This window comes from Acipenser ruthenus, chromosome 23 (assembly GCF_902713425.1).
Source record: "Acipenser ruthenus chromosome 23, fAciRut3.2 maternal haplotype, whole genome shotgun sequence".
In the NCBI taxonomy this organism is placed as follows: domain Eukaryota; kingdom Metazoa; phylum Chordata; class Actinopteri; order Acipenseriformes; family Acipenseridae; genus Acipenser; species Acipenser ruthenus.
Window position 1 is genome coordinate 10665060 of NC_081211.1, and position 19754 is coordinate 10684813.

The 19754-nt window shown below is 34.9% G+C and overlaps 7 non-coding genes across 7 annotated transcripts; all 7 read right to left on the minus strand.

Moving 5' to 3' along the window:
• Positions 1–2102: 2102 nt before the first annotated feature.
• On the minus strand, positions 2103–2174 carry trnac-gca (transfer RNA cysteine (anticodon GCA)). Its single transcript has one exon. It is a non-coding gene; the product is annotated as a tRNA-Cys (tRNA).
• A 2514-nt stretch (positions 2175–4688) lies between these two features.
• On the minus strand, positions 4689–4760 carry trnac-gca (transfer RNA cysteine (anticodon GCA)). Its single transcript has one exon. It is a non-coding gene; the product is annotated as a tRNA-Cys (tRNA).
• Positions 4761–7273: 2513 nt separating this feature from the next.
• Positions 7274–7345, minus strand: trnac-gca (transfer RNA cysteine (anticodon GCA)). Its single transcript has one exon. It is a non-coding gene; the product is annotated as a tRNA-Cys (tRNA).
• A 2483-nt stretch (positions 7346–9828) lies between these two features.
• Positions 9829–9900, minus strand: trnac-gca (transfer RNA cysteine (anticodon GCA)). The gene has a single exon. It is a non-coding gene; the product is annotated as a tRNA-Cys (tRNA).
• Positions 9901–12408: 2508 nt separating this feature from the next.
• trnac-gca (transfer RNA cysteine (anticodon GCA)) lies at positions 12409–12480 on the minus strand. Its single transcript has one exon. It is a non-coding gene; the product is annotated as a tRNA-Cys (tRNA).
• Positions 12481–14952: 2472 nt separating this feature from the next.
• Positions 14953–15024, minus strand: trnac-gca (transfer RNA cysteine (anticodon GCA)). The gene has a single exon. It is a non-coding gene; the product is annotated as a tRNA-Cys (tRNA).
• A 2495-nt stretch (positions 15025–17519) lies between these two features.
• trnac-gca (transfer RNA cysteine (anticodon GCA)) lies at positions 17520–17591 on the minus strand. The gene has a single exon. It is a non-coding gene; the product is annotated as a tRNA-Cys (tRNA).
• Between the last annotated feature and the right edge of the window lie 2163 nt (positions 17592–19754).

A 19754-nucleotide genomic window follows, 5' to 3' on the forward strand; every position in this document is an offset into this window, starting at 1 on the left:
AAGTCCAAGATGCCACTGTAACACATTTTTTAGTGCATTTTGTTTTTATTGGAAGAGAGTCAAATACAGCCAAAAAAATGTCTGGTCATGGGGGGAGCATCCCACTGAAAAACACTCGGTCCTTCAAAGGGTTTAGCAAAGGTTGGTTTGCTTGAGCTCACCCTAGAAAAGTGGTTGTTACTTTATTTTTTAATATATTAAATTGAAAGCCACAGCTTGCCTTGTCAGACGTCTTTGACAGATTATTTAAGAAGCGCCATGCTTTGCATTCTTATGACAGTCATCATTTTCATGTTACGTATTCTTCATGGTAACAGTGAAGATGCTTTCCAAGTCAATTTCTATAAATATAAGGGGACACTCTGATATTCCTTTTTACATGTTATGTCCGAGATTGGTTAAATGTAATTTTTTATTAAATGTTTCCATTAAGATTCAACTCACAGCACAACAATTTGTTATCTTATGGTGCTGCTACAGTTGTATTGATTTAAAAACTACATACTATTAGCATGTGCCTTGTTTTATGGTTACTCCTTACTCAGCAATGCGACCATAGCTTCACTCTAATATGAACTCCATTGAATGTAAAACAAAGGCCCTGTCCACACTATGCCTTTAAACCGTATTAGTTGCGTTTAAGCCGGCTTAAAAGTGCTAAATACGGTTTGCGTCCACACTACGCAGCATTTAATATCGTACTCGAGACCACCTCAGGAGGTAGTCTCGAGTCCGGTTCTAATTAGATCGCATCAGGTAGTGCGGTTTATCAGAAGTGTGGATGCTGTAATACCAAACTACATGTTTTGTGTATCCTCCAATATCCCAAAATGCTTTGTGGTATGTTTGGCGAAATACTCAGAGCAGGCGCCCGAAGGAGTTGCTATCACTGTACACTCCGCACTAGGTATTCATTTTTATGCTTCAAAAAATCTTTCAGGACATCTCTGTTAAACTAGTGGGGAAAATCGTATTTTTCTTGAATCGTACTTGTACTTGCTAGAACCAAAGTCATTGTATTTATCTTGCTCTTAACCGTATTATTACTTGTACTGTGATCCTTGAAATGTATTTTTGTTTACGACTGTAAGTCGCCCAGGATAAGAGCGGCTGCTAAGAAATAAATAAATAAATAAATAAATAAATAAATAAATAAATAAATAAATAATAATAATAATAATAATAATAAATAAATAAACAAAAACACAGCGTTAAATTAGGCGACTGCAAAAATGAAATGCGAGTTAAAAGTAGGATCGGGAATGAACAAATTACGTATTTTGTCAGCTCTGTTTGAAATAAAATTAAGAGGACCAGAATTAGGCTCAGGCAAGATATGAAGGTAAAAACAAAGATTGTTTTGTAATTAACAGCTTTTTCTGAGTTTAATTATAAAACAGAATCAGCTCAATTTGTTTAAAGGGACTTCACCTGATTAAAAATAAAACCTGAAAACTTCAAGCCCTACTTGTGTGTGTGTTCGGATTTACTTTTTCCGCAATACTGGTAATATTTAATTTATGCAATATTTAATTTATGCAAACTGCAGTTACTGACAGGCTTGATAATTGAGGCAATACTGAATCTTTCAGTTAATTCTTATGAAAAAATAAATAAAAAATTGGTGTATGCTACAGCCGGTAGATGGTGTCAAGTATTAAAAAAAAAATACTATTTGCAAAATAGTATTTACTAATTTCTATTGATAATATATTTCTGGCAACCTATTTTATGTTTGTATTTTAAATACATTTGGAGACCACTGTTGTCTTTTTAAATATTTTCCGTGACTATGTTGCCATCCTTGGCGTTCACTGTTAACCGAAAGGTTTGTGGTTTGAGCTCAAACAGGAACTCTTTTTTATATTAAACTGGCCAGCCAGATTCCCTTCCCAGGCGGCCTTCTCAAGAGAGGCCAAGCTTCTAATTTCTCCAGTTGTAAAGGGTGCGGTGGCCAAGTGGTAAGGTGTTTGGTCCCGTAAATTGAGGATCACGTCTTCAAACCCTGTCTGTACCTTGTTGCTGTCTTTGAAACACTATTTTTTGCTTCTAGCTGAAATAAAAAATGTTAACGTGCATTTTGTATTTTAATTTAGAAAAAAAGGGGGCACTCGGATTTGAACCGGGGACCTCTTGATCTGCAGTCAAATGCTCTACCACTGAGCTATACCCCCAACTCACTAGCCTATTCCAGCTATGCCCTTTTCTGCCAAGCACAACCAACGGTGCCGAGCTGCAGTTTGAGAAATGCAACCTATCAATGGCTAGTTATTTTTTACCTTGTGTCCCGCAGCAATATTTTTCAACAAAACATTCAAGAAGTATTGTATAAGGTCCGTCAAGTAATAGAATAACACGTTGTTATACATGTATCTCTTTGAAAACACTAAGCGAAATAGATAATAATCAGAAAATGCTTAACGTTTTTTATTTCAAGAAATTAAACTAAATACAAAATATAGTGTTGAAAAAAAGAGAGAAGCTTTATGGTTTCTGAAGTACGTTATAACGTTCCCCAAAATGTTCTGAAAACAAGGACACCAAGTCCAAGATGCCACTGTAACACATTTTTTAGTGCATTTTGTTTTTATTGGAAGAGAGTCAAATACAGCCAAAAAAATGTCTGGTCATGGGGGGAGCATCCCACTGAAAAACACTCGGTCCTTCAAAGGGTTTAGCAAAGGTTGGTTTGCTTGAGCTCACCCTAGAAAAGTGGTTGTTACTTTATTTTTTAATATATTAAATTGAAAGCCACAGCTTGCCTTGTCAGACGTCTTTGACAGATTATTTAAGAAGCGCCATGCTTTGCATTCTTATGACAGTCATCATTTTCATGTTACGTATTCTTCATGGTAACAGTGAAGATGCTTTCCAAGTCAATTTCTATAAATATAAGGGGACACTCTGATATTCCTTTTTACATGTTATGTCCGAGATTGGTTAAATGTAATTTTTTATTAAATGTTTCCATTAAGATTCAACTCACAGCACAACAATTTGTTATCTTATGGTGCTGCTACAGTTGTATTGATTTAAAAACTACATACTATTAGCATGTGCCTTGTTTTATGGTTACTCCTTACTCAGCAATGCGACCATAGCTTCACTCTAATATGAACTCCATTGAATGTAAAACAAAGGCCCTGTCCACACTATGCCTTTAAACCATATTAGTTGCGTTTAAGCCGGCTTAAAAGTGCTAAATACGGTTTGCGTCCACACTACGCAGCATTTAATATCGTACTCGAGACCACCTCAGGAGGTAGTCTCGAGTCCGGTTCTAATTAGATCGCATCAGGTAGTGCGGTTTATCAGAAGTGTGGACGCTGTAATACCAAACTACATGTTTTGTGTATCCTCCAATATCCCCAAATGCTTTGTGGTATGTTTGGCGAAATACTCAGAGCAGGCGCCCGAAGGAGTTGCTATCACTGTACACTCCGCACTAGGTATTCATTTTTATGCTTCAAAAAATCTTTCAGGACATCTCTGTTAAACTAGTGGGGAAAATCGTATTTTTCTTGAATTGTACTTGTACTTGCTAGAACCAAAGTCATTGTATTTATCTTGCTCTTAACCGTATTATTACTTGTACTGTGATCCTTGAAATGTATTTTTGTTTACGACTGTAAGTCGCCCAGGATAAGGGCGGCTGCTAAGAAATAAATAAATAAATAAATAAATAAATAAATAAATAAATAATAATAATAATAATAATAATAATAATAATAATAATAATAATAATAAATAAATAAATAAATAAATAAATAAATAAATAAATAAACAAAAACACAGCGTTAAATTAGGCGACTGCAAAAATGAAATGCGAGTTAAAAGTAGGATCGGGAATGAACAATTTACGTAATTTGTCAGCTCTGTTTGAAATAAAATTAAGAGGACCAGAATTAGGCTCAGGCAAGATATGAAGGTAAAAACAAAGATTGTTTTGTAATTAACAGCTTTTTCTGAGTTTAATTATAAAACAGAATCAGCTCAATTTGTTTAAAGGGACTTCACCTGATTAAAAATAAAACCTGAAAACTTCAAGCCCTACTTGTGTGTGTGTTCGGATTTACTTTTTCCGCAATACTGGTAATATTTAATTTATGCAATATTTAATTTATGCAAACTGCAGTTACTGACAGGCTTGATAATTGAGGCAATACTGAATCTTTCAGTTAATTCTTATGAAAAAATAAATAAAAAACTGGTGTATGCTACAGCCGGTAGATGGTGTCAAGTATTAAAAAAAAAATACTATTTGCAAAATAGTATTTACTAATTTCTATTGATAATATATTTCTGGCAACCTATTTTATGTTTGTATTTTAAATACATTTGGAGACCACTGTTGTCTTTTTAAATATTTTCCGTGACTATGTTGCCATCCTTGGCGTTCACTGTTAACCGAAAGGTTTGTGGTTTGAGCTCAAACAGGAACTCTTTTTTGTATTAAACTGGCCAGCCAGATTGCCTTCCCAGGCGGCCTTCTCAAGAGAGGCCAAGCTTCTAATTTCTCCAGTTGTAAAGGGTGCGGTGGCCAAGTGGTAAGGTGTCTGGTCCCGTAAATTGAGGATCACGTCTTCAAACTCTGTCTGTACCTTGTTGCTGTCTTTGAAACACTATTTTTTGCTTCTAGCTGAAATAAAAAATGTTAACGTGCATTTTGTATTTTAATTTAGAAAAAAAGGGGGCACTCGGATTTGAACCGGGGACCTCTTGATCTGCAGTCAAATGCTCTACCACTGAGCTATACCCCCAATTCACTAGCCTATTCCAGCTATGCCCTTTTCTGCCAAGCACAACCAACGGTGCCGAGCTGCAGTTTCAGAAATGCAACCTATCAATGGCTAGTTATTTTTTACCTTGTGTCCCGCAGCAATATTTTTCAACAAAACATTGAAGAAGTATTGTATAAGGTTCGTCAAGTAATAGAATAACACGTTGTTATACATGTATCTCTTTGAAAACACTAAGCGAAATAGATAATAATCAGAAAATGCTTAACGTTTTTTATTTCAAGAAATTAAACTAAATACAAAATATAGTGTTGAAAAAAAGAGAGAAGCTTTATGGTTTCTGAAGTACGTTATAACGTTCCCCAAAATGTTCTGAAAACAAGGACACCAAGTCCAAGATGCCACTGTAACACATTTTTTAGTGCATTTTGTTTTTATTGGAAGAGAGTCAAATACAGCCAAAAAATGTCTGGTCATGGGGGGAGCATCCCACTGAAAAACACTCGGTCCTTCAAAGGATTTAGCAAAGGTTGGTTTGCTTGAGCTCACCCTAGAAAAGTGGTTGTTACTTTATTTTTTAATATATTAAATTGAAAGCCACAGCTTGCCTTGTCAGACGTCTTTGACAGATTATTTAAGAAGCGCCATGCTTTGCATTCTTATGACAGTCATCATTTTCATGTTACGTATTCTTCATGGTAACAGTGAAGATGCTTTCCAAGTCAATTTCTATAAATATAAGGGGACACTCTGATATTCCTTTTTACATGTTATGTCCGAGATTGGTTAAATGTAATTTTTTATTAAATGTTTCCATTAAGATTCAACTCACAGCACAACAATTTGTTATCTTATGGTGCTGCTACAGTTGTATTGATTTAAAAACTACATACTATTAGCATGTGCCTTGTTTTATGGTTACTCCTTACTCAGCAATGCGACCATAGCTTCACTCTAATATGAACTCCATTGAATGTAAAACAAAGGCCCTGTCCACACTATGCCTTTAAACCATATTAGTTGCGTTTAAGCCGGCTTAAAAGTGCTAAATACGGTTTGCGTCCACACTACGCAGCATTTAATATCGTACTCGAGACCACCTCAGGAGGTAGTCTCGAGTCCGGTTCTAATTAGATCGCATCAGGTAGTGCGGTTTATCAGAAGTGTGGACGCTGTAATACCAAACTACATGTTTTGTGTATCCTCCAATATCCCCAAATGCTTTGTGGTATGTTTGGCGAAATACTCAGAGCAGGCGCCCGAAGGAGTTGCTATCACTGTACACTCCGCACTAGGTATTCATTTTTATGCTTCAAAAAATCTTTCAGGACATCTCTGTTAAACTAGTGGGGAAAATCGTATTTTTCTTGAATTGTACTTGTACTTGCTAGAACCAAAGTCATTGTATTTATCTTGCTCTTAACCGTATTATTACTTGTACTGTGATCCTTGAAATGTATTTTTGTTTACGACTGTAAGTCGCCCAGGATAAGGGCGGCTGCTAAGAAATAAATAAATAAATAAATAAATAAATAAATAAATAATAATAATAATAATAATAATAATAATAATAATAATAATAATAATAAATAAATAAATAAATAAATAAATAAATAAATAAATAAATAAACAAAAACACAGCGTTAAATTAGGCGACTGCAAAAATGAAATGCGAGTTAAAAGTAGGATCGGGAATGAACAATTTACGTAATTTGTCAGCTCTGTTTGAAATAAAATTAAGAGGACCAGAATTAGGCTCAGGCAAGATATGAAGGTAAAAACAAAGATTGTTTTGTAATTAACAGCTTTTTCTGAGTTTAATTATAAAACAGAATCAGCTCAATTTGTTTAAAGGGACTTCACCTGATTAAAAATAAAACCTGAAAACTTCAAGCCCTACTTGTGTGTGTGTTCGGATTTACTTTTTCCGCAATACTGGTAATATTTAATTTATGCAATATTTAATTTATGCAAACTGCAGTTACTGACAGGCTTGATAATTGAGGCAATACTGAATCTTTCAGTTAATTCTTATGAAAAAATAAATAAAAAACTGGTGTATGCTACAGCCGGTAGATGGTGTCAAGTATTAAAAAAAAAATACTATTTGCAAAATAGTATTTACTAATTTCTATTGATAATATATTTCTGGCAACCTATTTTATGTTTGTATTTTAAATACATTTGGAGACCACTGTTGTCTTTTTAAATATTTTCCGTGACTATGTTGCCATCCTTGGCGTTCACTGTTAACCGAAAGGTTTGTGGTTTGAGCTCAAACAGGAACTCTTTTTTGTATTAAACTGGCCAGCCAGATTGCCTTCCCAGGCGGCCTTCTCAAGAGAGGCCAAGCTTCTAATTTCTCCAGTTGTAAAGGGTGCGGTGGCCAAGTGGTAAGGTGTCTGGTCCCGTAAATTGAGGATCACGTCTTCACTCCCTGTCTGTACCTTGTTGCTGTCTTTGAAACACTATTTTTTGCTTCTAGCTGAAATAAAAAATGTTAACGTGCATTTTGTATTTTAATTTAGAAAAAAAGGGGGCACTCGGATTTGAACCGGGGACCTCTTGATCTGCAGTCAAATGCTCTACCACTGAGCTATACCCCCAACTCACTAGCCTATTCCAGCTATGCCCTTTTCTGCCAAGCACAACCAACGGTGCCGAGCTGCAGTTTCAGAAATGCAACCTATCAATGGCTAGTTATTTTTTACCTTGTGTCCCGCAGCAATATTTTTCAACAAAACATTCAAGAAGTATTGTATAAGGTCCGTCAAGTAATAGAATAACACGTTGTTATACATGTATCTCTTTGAAAACACTAAGCGAAATAGATAATAATCAGAAAATGCTTAACGTTTTTTATTTCAAGAAATTAAACTAAATACAAAATATAGTGTTGAAAAAAAGAGAGAAGCTTTATGGTTTCTGAAGTACGTTATAACGTTCCCCAAAATGTTCTGAAAACAAGGACACCAAGTCCAAGATGCCACTGTAACACATTTTTTAGTGCATTTTGTTTTTATTGGAAGAGAGTCAAATACAGCCAAAAAAATGTCTGGTCATGGGGGTAGCATCCCACTGAAAAACACTCGGTCCTTCAAAGGGTTTAGCAAAGGTTGGTTTGCTTGAGCTCACCCTAGAAAAGTGGTTGTTACTTTATTTTTTAATATATTAAATTGAAAGCCACAGCTTGCCTTGTCAGACGTCTTTGACAGATTATTTAAGAAGCGCCATGCTTTGCATTCTTATGACAGTCATCATTTTCATGTTACGTATTCTTCATGGTAACAGTGAAGATGCTTTCCAAGTCAATTTCTATAAATATAAGGGGACACTCTGATATTCCTTTTTACATGTTATGTCCGAGATTGGTTAAATGTAATTTTTTATTAAATGTTTCCATTAAGATTCAACTCACAGCACAACAATTTGTTATCTTATGGTGCTGCTACAGTTGTATTGATTTAAAAACTACATACTATTAGCATGTGCCTTGTTTTATGGTTACTCCTTACTCAGCAATGCGACCATAGCTTCACTCTAATATGAACTCCATTGAATGTAAAACAAAGGCCCTGTCCACACTATGCCTTTAAACCGTATTAGTTGCGTTTAAGCCGGCTTAAAAGTGCTAAATACGGTTTGCGTCCACACTACGCAGCATTTAATACCGTACTCGAGACCACCTCAGGAGGTAGTCTCGAGTCCGGTTCTAATTAGATCGCATCAGGTAGTGTGGTTTATCAGAAGTGTGGACGCTGTAATACCAAACTACATGTTTTGTGTATCCTCCAATATCCCAAAATGCTTTGTGGTATGTTTGGCGAAATACTCAGAGCAGGTGCCCGAAGGAGTTGCTATCACTGTACACTCCGCACTAGGTATTCATTTTTATGCTTCAAAAAATCTTTCAGGACATCTCTGTTAAACTAGTGGGGAAAATCGTATTTTTCTTGAATCGTACTTGTACTTGCTAGAACCAAAGTGATTGTATTTATCTTGCTCTTAACCGTATTATTACTTGTACTGTGATCCTTGAAATGTATTTTTGTTTACGACTGTAAGTCGCCCAGGATAAGAGCGGCTTCTAAGAAATAAATAAATAAATAAATAAATAAATAAATAAATAAATAATAATAATAATAATAATAATAATAATAATAATAATAATAATAAATAAATAAACAAAAACACAGCGTTAAATTAGGCGACTGCAAAAATGAAATGCGAGTTAAAAGTAGGATCGGGCATGAACAAATTACGTATTTTGTCAGCTCTGTTTGAAATAAAATTAAGAGGACCAGAATTAGGCTCAGGCAAGATATGAAGGTAAAAACAAAGATTGTTTTGTAATTAACAGCTTTTTCTGAGTTTAATTCTAAAACAGAATCAGCTCAATTTGTTTAAAGGGACTTCACCTGATTAAAAATAAAACCTGAAAACTTCAAGCCCTACTTGTGTGTGTGTTCGGATTTACTTTTTCCGCAATACTGGTAATATTTAATTTATGCAATATTTAATTTATGCAAACTGCAGTTACTGACAGGCTTGATAATTGAGGCAATACTGAATCTTTCAGTTAATTCTTATGAAAAAATAAATAAAAAATTGGTGTATGCTACAGCCGGTAGATGGTGTCAAGTATTAAAAAAAAAATACTATTTGCAAAATAGTATTTACTAATTTCTATTGATAATATATTTCTGGCAACCTATTTTATGTTTGTATTTTAAATACATTTGGAGACCACTGTTGTCTTTTTAAATATTTTCCGTGACTATGTTGCCATCCTTGGCGTTCACTGTTAACCGAAAGGTTTGTGGTTTGAGCTCAAACAGGAACTCTTTTTTATATTAAACTGGCCAGCCAGATTGCCTTCCCAGGCAGCCTTCTCAAGAGAGGCCAAGCTTCTAATTTCTCCAGTTGTAAAGGGTGCGGTGGCCAAGTGGTAAGGTGTTTGGTCCCGTAAATTGAGGATCACGTCTTCAAACCCTGTCTGTACCTTGTTGCTGTCTTTGAAACACTATTTTTTGCTTCTAGCTGAAATAAAAAATGTTAACGTGCATTTTGTATTTTAATTTAGAAAAAAAGGGGGCACTCGGATTTGAACCGGGGACCTCTTGATCTGCAGTCAAATGCTCTACCACTGAGCTATACCCCCAACTCACTAGCCTATTCCAGCTATGCCCTTTTCTGCCAAGCACAACCAACGGTGCCGAGCTGCAGTTTCAGAAATGCAACCTATCAATGGCTAGTTATTTTTTACCTTGTGTCCCGCAGCAATATTTTTCAACAAAACATTCAAGAAGTATTGTATAAGGTCCGTCAAGTAATAGAATAACACGTTGTTATACATGTATCTCTTTGAAAACACTAAGCGAAATAGATAATAATCAGAAAATGCTTAACGTTTTTTATTTCAAGAAATTAAACTAAATACAAAATATAGTGTTGAAAAAAAGAGAGAAGCTTTATGGTTTCTGAAGTACGTTATAACGTTCCCCAAAATGTTCTGAAAACAAGGACACCAAGTCCAAGATGCCACTGTAACACATTTTTTAGTGCATTTTGTTTTTATTGGAAGAGAGTCAAATACAGCCAAAAAATTTCTGGTCATGGGGGGAGCATCCCACTGAAAAACACTCGGTCCTTCAAAGGGTTTAGCAAAGGTTGGTTTGCTTGAGCTCACCCTAGAAAAGTGGTTGTTACTTTATTTTTTAATATATTAAATTGAAAGCCACAGCTTGCCTTGTCAGACGTCTTTGACAGATTATTTAAGAAGCGCCATGCTTTGCATTCTTATGACAGTCATCATTTTCATGTTACGTATTCTTCATGGTAACAGTGAAGATGCTTTCCAAGTCAATTTCTATAAATATAAGGGGACACTCTGATATTCCTTTTTACATGTTATGTCCGAGATTGGTTAAATGTAATTTTTTATTAAATTTTTCCATTAAGATTCAACTCACAGCACAACAATTTGTTATCTTATGGTGCTGCTACAGTTGTATTGATTTAAAAACTACATACTATTAGCATGTGCCTTGTTTTATGGTTACTCCTTACTCAGCAATGCGACCATAGCTTCACTCTAATATGAACTCCATTGAATGTAAAACAAAGGCCCTGTCCACACTATGCCTTTAAACCGTATTAGTTGCGTTTAAGCCGGCTTAAAAGTGCTAAATACGGTTTGCGTCCACACTACGCAGCATTTAATTCCATACTCGAGACCACCTCAGGAGGTAGTCTTGAGTCCGGTTCTAATTAGATCGCATCAGGTAGTGCGGTTTATCAGAAATGTGGACACTGTAATACCAAACTACATGTTTTGTGTATCCTCCAATATCCCAAAATGCTTTGTGGTATGTTTGGCGAAATACTCAGAGCAGGCGCCCGAAGGAGTTGCTATCACTGTACACTCCGCACTAGGTATTCATTTTTATGCTTCAAAAAATCTTTCAGGACATCTCTGTTAAACTAGTGGGGAAAATCGTATTTTTCTTGAATCGTACTTGTACTTGCTAGAACCAAAGTCATTGTATTTATCTTGCTCTTAACCGTATTATTACTTGTAATGTGATCCTTGAAATGTATTTTTGTTTACGACTGTAAGTCGCCCAGGATAAGGGCGGCTGCTAAGAAATAAATAAATAAATAAATAAATAAATAAATAAATAATAATAATAATAATAATAATAATAATAATAATAATAATAATAAATAAATAAATAAATAAATAAATAAATAAATAAATAAACAAAAACACAGCGTTAAATTAGGCGACTGCAAAAATGAAATGCGAGTTAAAAGTAGGATCGGGCATGAACAAATTACGTATTTTGTCAGCTCTGTTTGAAATAAAATTAAGAGGACCAGAATTAGGCTCAGGCAAGATATGAAGGTAAAAACAAAGATTGTTTTGTAATTAACAGCTTTTTCTGAGTTTAATTATAAAACGGAATCAGCTCAATTTGTTTAAAGGGACTTCACCTGATTAAAAATAAAAGCTGAAAACTTCAAGCCCTACTTGTGTGTGTGTTCGGATTTACTTTTTCCGCAATACTGGTAATATTTAATTTATGCAATATTTAATTTATGCAAACTGCAGTTACTGACAGGCTTGATAATTGAGGCAATACTGAATCTTTCAGTTAATTCTTATGAAAAAATAAATAAAAAATTGGTGTATGCTACAGCCGGTAGATGGTGTCAAGTATTAAAAAAAAAAACACTATTTGCAAAATAGTATTTACTAATTTCTATTGATAATATATTTCTGGCAACCTATTTTATGTTTGTAGTTTAAATACATTTGGAGACCACTGTTGTCTTTTTAAATATTTTCCGTGACTATGTTGCCATCCTTGGCGTTCACTGTTAACCGAAAGGTTTGTGGTTTGAGCTCAAACAGGAACTCTTTTTTATATTAAACTGGCCAGCCGGATTGCCTTCCCAGGCGGCCTTCTCAAGAGAGGCCAAGCTTCTAATTTCTCCAGTTGTAAAGGGTGCGGTGGCCAAGTGGTAAGGTGTTTGGTCCCGTAAATTGAGGATCACGTCTTCAAACCCTGTCTGTACCTTGTTGCTGTCTTTGAAACACTATTTTTTGCTTCTAGCTGAAATAAAAAATGTTAACGTGCATTTTGTATTTTAATTTAGAAAAAAAAGGGGGCACTCGGACTTGAACCAGGGACCTCTTGATCTGCCGTCAAATGCTCTACCACTGAGCTATAGCCCCGACTCACTAGCCTATTCCAGCTATGCCCTTTTCTGCCAAGCACAACCAACGGTGCCGAGCTGCAGTTTCAGAAATGCAACCTATCAATGGCTAGTTATTTTTTACCTTGTGTCCCGCAGCAATATTTTTCAACAAAACATTCAAGAAGTATTGTATAAGGTCCGTCAAGTAATAAAATAACACGTTGTTATACATGTATCTCTTTGAAAACACTAAGCGAAATAGATAATAATCAGAAAATGCTTAACGTTTTTTATTTCAAGAAATTAAACTAAATACAAAATATAGTGTTGAAAAAAAGAGAGAAGCTTTATGGTTTCTGAAGTACGTTATAACGTTCCCCAAAATGTTCTGAAAACAAGGACACCAAGTCCAAGATGCCACTGTAACACATTTTTTAGTGCATTTTGTTTTTATTGGAAGAGAGTCAAATACAGCCAAAAAATGTCTGGTCATGGGGGGAGCATCCCACAGAAAACACTCGGTCCTTTAAAGGGTTTAGCAAAGGTTGGTTTGCTTGAGCTCACCCTAGAAAAGTGGTTGTTACTTTATTTTTTAATATATTAAATTGAAAGCCACAGCTTGTCTTGTCATATGTCTTTGACAGATTATTTAAGAAGCGCCATGCTTTGCATTCTTATGACAGTCATCATTTTCATGTTACGTATTCTTCATGGTAACAGTGAAGATGCTTTCCAAGTCAATTTCTATAAATATAAGGGGACACTCTGATATTCCTTTTTACATGTTATGTCCGAGATTGGTTAAATGTAATTTTTTATTAAATGTTTCCATTAAGATTCAACTCACAGCACAACAATTTGTTCTCTTATGGTGCTGCTACAGTTGTATTGATTTAAAAACTACATACTATTAGCATGTGCCTTGTTTTATGGTTACTCCTTACTCAGCAATGCGACCATAGCTTCACTCTAATATGAACTCCATTGAATGTAAAACAAAGGCCCTGTCCACACTATGCCTTTAAACCGTATTAGTTGCGTTTAAGCCGGCTTAAAAGTGCTAAATAGGGTTTGCGTCCACACTACGCAGCATTTAATTCCGTACTCGAGACCACCTCAGGAGGTAGTCTCGAGTCCGGTTCTAATTAGATCGCATCAGGTAGTGCGGTTTATCAGAAATGTGGACACTGTAATACCAAACTACATGTTTTGTGTGTCCTCCAATGTCCCAAAATGCTTTGTGGTATGTTTGGCGAAATACTCAGAGCAGGTGCCCAAAGGAGTTGCTATCACTGTACACTCCGCACTAGGTATTCATTTTTATGCTTCAAAAAATCTTTCAGGACATCTCTGTTAAACTAGTGGGGAAAATCGTTTTTTTCTTGAATCGTACTTGTACTTGCTAGAACCAAAGTCATTGTATTTATCTTGCTCTTAACCGTATTATTACTTGTACTGTGATCCTTGAAATGTATTTTTGTTTACGACTGTAAGTCGCCCAGGATAAGGGCGGCTGCTAAGAAATAAATAAATAAATAAATAAATAAATAATTATAATAATAATAATAATAATAAATAAATAAATAAATAAATAAATAAATAAACAAAAACACAGCGTTAAATTAGGCGACTGGAAAAATGAAATGCGAGTTAAAAGTAGGATCGGGAATGAACAATTTACGTAATTTGTCAGCTCTGTTTGAAATAAAATTAAGAGGACCAGAATTAGGCTCAGGCAAGATATGAAGGTAAAAACAAAGATTGTTTTGTAATTAACAGCTTTTTCTGAGTTTAATTATAAAACGGAATCAGCTCAATTTGTTTAAAGGGACTTCACCTGATTAAAAATAAAAGCTGAAAACTTCAAGCCCTACTTGTGTGTGTGTTCGGATTTACTTTTTCCGCAATACTGGTAATATTTAATTTATGCAATATTTAATTTATGCAAACTGCAGTTACTGACAGGCTTGATAATTGAGGCAATACTGAATCTTTCAGTTAATTCTTATGAAAAAATAAATAAAAAATTGGTGTATGCTACAGCCGGTAGATGGTGTCAAGTATTAAAAAAAAAACACTATTTGCAAAATAGTATTTACTAATTTCTATTGATAATATATTTCTGGCAACCTATTTTATGTTTGTAGTTTAAATACATTTGGAGACCACTGTTGTCTTTTTAAATATTTTCCGTGACTATGTTGCCATCCTTGGCGTTCACTGTTAAACGAAAGGTTTGTGGTTTGAGCTCAAACAGGAACTCTTTTTTATATTAAACTGGCCAGCCAGATTGCCTTCCCAGGCGGCCTTCTCAAGAGAGGCCAAGCTTCTAATTTCTCCAGTTGTAAAGGGTGCGGTGGCCAGGTGGTAAGGTGTTTGGTCCCGTAAATTGAGGATCACGTCTTCAAACCCTGTCTGTACTTTGTTGCTGTCTTTGAAACACTATTTTTTGCTTCTAGCTGAAATAAAAAATGTTAACGTGCATTTTGTATTTTAATTTAGAAAAAAAAGGGGGCACTCGGATTTGAACCGGGGACCTCTTGATCTGCAATCAAATGCTCTACCACTGAGCTATACCCCCGACTCACTAGCCTATTCCAGCTATGCCCTTTTCTGCCAAGCACAACCAACGGTGCCGAGCTGCAGTTTCAGAAATGCAACCTATCAATGGCTAGTTATTTTTTACCTTGTGTCCCGCAGCAATATTTTTCAACAACACATTCAAGAAGTATTGTATAAGGTCCGTCAAGTAATAGAATAACACGTTGTTATACATGTATCTCTTAGAAAACACTAAGCGAAACAGATAATAATCAGAAAATGCTTAACGTTTTTTATTTCAAGAAATTAAACTAAATACAAAATATAGTGTTGAAAAAAAGAGAGAAGCTTTATGGTTTCTGAAGTACGTTATAACGTTCCCCAAAATGTTCTGAAAACAAGGACACCAAGTCCAAGATGCCACTGTAACACATTTTTTAGTGCATTTTGTTTTTATTGGAAGAGAGTCAAATACAGCCAAAAAATGTCTGGTCATGGGGGGAGCATCCCACTGAAAAACACTCAGTCCTTTAAAGGGTTTAGCAAAGGTTGGTTTGCTTGAGCTCACCCTAGAAAAGTGGTTGTTACTTTATTTTTTAATATATTAAATTGAAAGCCACAGCTTGTCTTGTCATATGTCTTTGACAGATTATTTAAGAAGCGCCATGCTTTGCATTCTTATGACAGTCATCATTTTCATGTTACGTATTCTTCATGGTAACAGTGAAGATGCTTTCCAAGTCAATTTCTATAAATATAAGGGGACACTCTGATATTCCTTTTTACATGTTATGTCCGAGATTGGTTAAATGTAATTTTTTATTAAATGTTTCCATTAAGATTCAACTCACAGCACAACAATTTGTTATCTTATGGTGCTGCTACAGTTGTATTGATTTAAAAAATACATACTATTAGCATGTGCCTTGTTTTATGGTTACTCCTTACTCAGCAATGCGAACATAGCTTCACTCTAATATGACCTCCATTGAATGTAAAACAAAGGCCCTGTCCACACTATGCCTTTAAACCGTATTAGTTGCGTTTAAGCCGGCTTAAAAGTGCTAAATAGGGTTTGCGTCCACACTACGCAGCATTTAATTCAGTACTCGAGACCACCTCAGGAGGTAGTCTCGAGTCCGGTTCTAATTAGATCGCATCAGGTAGTGCGGTTTATCAGAAATGTGGACACTGTAATACCAAACTACATGTTTTGTGTATCCTCCAATATCCCAAAATGCTTTGTGGTATGTTTGGCGAAATACTCAGAGCAGGCGCCCGAAGGAGTTGCTATCACTGTACACTCCGCACTAGGTATTCATTTTTATGCTTCAAAAGATCTTTCAGGACATCTGTGTTAAACTAGTGGGGAAAATCGTATTTTTCTTGAATCGTACTTGTACTTGCTAGAACCAAAGTCATTGTATTTATCTTGCTCTTAACCGTATTATTACTTGTACTGTGATCCTTGAAATGTATTTTAGTTTACGACTGTAAGTCGCCCAGGATAAGGGTGGCTGCTAAGAAATAAATAAATAAATAAATAAATTAATAATAATAATAATAATAATAATAATATTAATAATAATAATAATAATAATAATAATAAATAAATAAATAAATAAATAAACAAAAACACAGCGTTAAATTAGGCGACTGCAAAAATGAAATGCGAGTTAAAAGTAGGATCGGGAATGAACAATTTACGTAATTTGTCAGCTCTGTTTGAAATAAAATTAAGAGGACCAGAATTAGGCTCAGGCAAGATATGAAGGTAAAAACAAAGATTGTTTTGTAATTAACAGCTTTTTCTGAGTTTAATTATAAAACGGAATCAGCTCAATTTGTTTAAAGGGACTTCACCTGATTAAAAATAAAAGCTGAAAACTTCAAGCCCTACTTGTGTGTGTGTTCGGATTTACTTTTTCCGCAATACTGGTAATATTTAATTTATGCAATATTTAATTTATGCAAACTGCAGTTACTGACAGGCTTGATAATTGAGGCAATACTGAATCTTTCAGTTAATTCTTATGAAAAAATAAATAAAAAATTGGTGTATGCTACAGCCGGTAGATGGTGTCAAGTATTAAAAAAAAAAACACTATTTGCAAAATAGTATTTACTAATTTCTATTGATAATATATTTCTGGCAACCTATTTTATGTTTGTAGTTTAAATACATTTGGAGACCACTGTTGTCTTTTTAAATATTTTCCGTGACTATGTTGCCATCCTTGGCGTTCACTGTTAAACGAAAGGTTTGTGGTTTGAGCTCAAACAGGAACTCTTTTTTATATTAAACTGGCCAGCCAGATTGCCTTCCCAGGCGGCCTTCTCAAGAGAGGCCAAGCTTCTAATTTCTCCAGTTGTAAAGGGTGCGGTGGCCAAGTGGTAAGGTGTTTGGTCCCGTAAATTGAGGATCACGTCTTCAAACCCTGTCTGTACCTTGTTGCTGTCTTTGAAACACTATTTTTTGCTTCTAGCTGAAATAAAAAATGTTAACGTGCATTTTGTATTTTAATTTAGAAAAAAATGGGGCACTCGGATTTGAACCGGGGACCTTTTGATCTGCAGTCAAATGCTCTACCACTGAGCTATACCCCCGACTCACTAGCCTATTCCAGCTATGCCCTTTTCTGCCAAGCACAACCAACGGTGCCGAGCTGCAGTTTCAGAAATGCAACCTATCAATGGCTAGTTATTTTTTACCTTGTGTTCCGCAGCAATATTTTTCAACAAAACATTCAAGAAGTATTGTATAAGGTCCGTCAAGTAATAGAATAACACGTTGTTATACATGTATCTCTTAGAAAACACTAAGCGAAACAGATAATAATCAGAAAATGCTTAACGTTTTTTATTTCAAGAAATTAAACTAAATACAAAATATAGTGTTGAAAAAAAGAGAGAAGCTTTATGGTTTCTGAAGTACGTTATAACGTTCCCCAAAATGTTCTGAAAACAAGGACACCAAGTCCAAGATGCCACTGTAACACATTTTTTAGTGCATTTTGTTTTTATTGGAAGAGAGTCAAATACAGCCAAAAAATGTCTGGTCATGGGGGGAGCATCCCACTGAAAAACACTCGGTCCTTTAAAGGGTTTAACAAAGGTTGGTTTGCTTGAGCTCACCCTAGAAAAGTGGTTGTTACTTTATTTTTTAATATATTAAATTGAAAGCCACAGCTTGTCTTGTCATATGTCTTTGACAGATTATTTAAGAAGCGCCATGCTTTGCATTCTTATGACAGTCATCATTTTCATGTTACGTATTCTTCATGGTAACAGTGAAGATGCTTTCCAAGTCAATTTCTATAAATATAAGGGGACACTCTGATATTCCTTTTTACATGTTATGTCCGAGATTGGTTAAATGTAATTTTTTATTAAATGTTTCCATTAAGATTCAACTCACAGCACAACAATTTGTTATCTTATGGTGCTGCTACAGTTGTATTGATTTAAAAACTACATACTATTAGCATGTGCCTTGTTTTATGGTTACTCCTTACTCAGCAATGCGACCATAGCTTCACTCTAATATGACCTCCATTGAATGTAAAACAAAGGCCCTGTCCACACTATGCCTTTAAACCGTATTAGTTGCGTTTAAGCTGGCTTAAAAGTGCTAAATAGGGTTTGCGTCCACACTACGCAGCATTTAATTCCGTACTCGAGACCACCTCAGGAGGTAGTCTCGAGTCCGGTTCTAATTAGATCGCATCAGGTAGTGCGGTTTATCAGAAATGTGGACACTGTAATACCAAACTACATGTTTTGTGTATCCTCCAATATCCCAAAATGCTTTGTGGTATGTTGTGGGTTGTGGCGAAATACTCAGAGCAGGCGCCCGAAGGAGTTGCTATCACTGTACACGCCGCACTAGGTATTCATTTTTATGCTTCAAAAGATCTTTCAGGACATCTGTGTTAAACTAGTGGGGAAAATCATATTTTTCTTGAATCGTACTTGTACTTGCTAGAACCAAAGTCATTGTATTTATCTTGCTCTTAACCGTATTATTACTTGTACTGTGATCCTTGAAATGTATTTTTATTTACGACTGTAAGTCGCCCAGGATAAGGGTGGCTGCTAAGATATAAATAAATAAATAAATAAATTAATAATAATAATAATAATAATAATAATAATAATAATAATAATAAAAATAAATAAATAAATAAATAAATAAACAAAAACACAGCGTTAAATTAGGCGACTGCAAAAATGAAATGCGAGTTAAAAGTAGGATCGGGAATTAACAATTTACGTAATTTGTCAGCTCTGTTTGAAATAAAATTAAGAGGACCAGAATTAGGCTCAGGCAAGATATGAAGGTAAAAACAAAGATTGTTTTGTAATTAACAGCTTTTTCTGAGTTTAATTATAAAACGGAATCAGCTCAATTTGTTTAAAGGGACTTCACCTGATTAAAAATAAAAGCTGAAAACTTCAAGCCCTACTTGTGTGTGTGTTCGGATTTACTTTTTCCGCAATACTGGTAATATTTAATTTATGCAAACTGCAGTTACTGACAGGCTTGATAATTGAGGGAATACTGAATCTTTCAGTTAATTCTTATGAAAAAATAAATAAAAAATTGATGTATGCTACAGCCAGTAGATGGTGTCAAGTATTAAAAAAAAACACTATTTGCAAAATAGTATTTACTAATTTCTATTGATAATATATTTCTGGCAACCTATTTTATGTTTGTATTTTAAATACATTTGGAGACCACTGTTGTCTTTTTAAATATTTTCCGTG